This window comes from Etheostoma cragini, chromosome 7 (genome assembly GCF_013103735.1).
Source record: "Etheostoma cragini isolate CJK2018 chromosome 7, CSU_Ecrag_1.0, whole genome shotgun sequence".
Taxonomy (NCBI): domain Eukaryota; kingdom Metazoa; phylum Chordata; class Actinopteri; order Perciformes; family Percidae; genus Etheostoma; species Etheostoma cragini.
The window spans coordinates 5,429,701-5,431,200 of record NC_048413.1 but is presented as its reverse complement, the minus strand read 5'-3'; positions in this window follow the sequence as shown (position 1 = coordinate 5,431,200).

The following is a 1,500-nucleotide window of genomic DNA, read 5'->3' as shown; positions in this document are numbered from 1 at the left end:
GCATGTGGAAACTGCAGCATGTTTTAGGGGGTAAAAATTTAGGCGAGAAAATCATATATTTTCCAGTGAATTTCAAGAAAAACAAAATTTATTTTGAAAGAAAAAGGACAATTTGAGTTTAAGAAACTTCAGAAACCTTCCTAGTGTTACTAAACAACATCAATTTAGTCTTATCCGCATTGAGAACCAGTTTAAGCTGCATAAGCGTGTGTTGAAACACATCAAAAGCTTTCTGCAGACTCAACCGCTTTAGCTGGGGACGATCCAAAACAATAAATAATCGTGTCATCAGCATAGAAATGCATATAAGCATTTGAGACATTTAGGCCCAGGTCATTTATATACATAATAAACAAGAGAGGACCCAATAATGAACCTTGTGGCACCCCCTTGTGGACCTTCCCTAATGCAGAACATAGACCCTCACATTTTATACACTGAGACCGGTCACTCAAATAATTAATTAACCAGGAAACTGCACAATCAGTAGGGATGAGCGAGTACAGCATTATCTGTATCTGTATCTGTTTACCACATGAATTATCTGTATCCGGATCCGTACTCGGACTGGGGCCTAAACCGGAAGTGGGCATATTTAACCCGGAAGTGGGTCGGGTTGTCTTGAAATGGGGGGGGGGGCTTTAACCGGTATGTTATTTTAAGCATGCAATTGATATGGGTTGATCAAAAATTGTTATATTTATTGCTGATTAGAAATCTATTTACATGACAGCATCAGCATTGAGTGTCATTGGTGTTGTCGTGGTAACAAACAAACTATATAGGCCTACAGTATATAACAAGTTTTGCAACAATAAATACAGCAATGTGCTTGCAATTATTAAGTAAAATGTAAAACAAGAGTTTTCATACTCAACAATATAACTTTATTTTTTAACTTTAAATTTTTCTATGATTAGTGTGATCATGTATTTATTTTTGGTTCTTTTTTATTTTCACACTCACAGACAAACACACTCAATTGTGAGTGTGTCTGTCTGTGAGTGAGTAAGAGATACAGAGAGAGAGAGAGAGAGAAACAGAGAGAGAGGGGGGCGGTGGGTTGGAATGTGTTTGTGTGTGTATCTTCATTTGTAATATTATTCATTTCTACCGCAACTGCCTTTTATTTTTTTTATAAAACACAGCAAGAAAGTTTCAGACACTCAAAAAACTGGTTAGAGCCAGCAGGCAGTTAAAAACAAAACAAAAAAACTTTGACGGCAGAGATGCAACCCGAGTCGCATTCTACCAAGCACTATGTCTGAACCAACCCAACGGTTACTAGAAGTCTCTTGGGGACTAGGTACTAGGTCAAACTGAAGTATAAAACAAACCTGAAGCTGAAGAAACCCTAAATGTTAACGGGAAAGCCCCGCGGACTTGAGGGGGAGAGCTGTTCACTTCTCCGTGTTCTGAGCGCGTGTGAGCGGAGTTGCACACAGCAACAGAAGGAGTCTGTGTGTGTAGGGAGGGGCGCTGGGACTAGCCAATCACAGA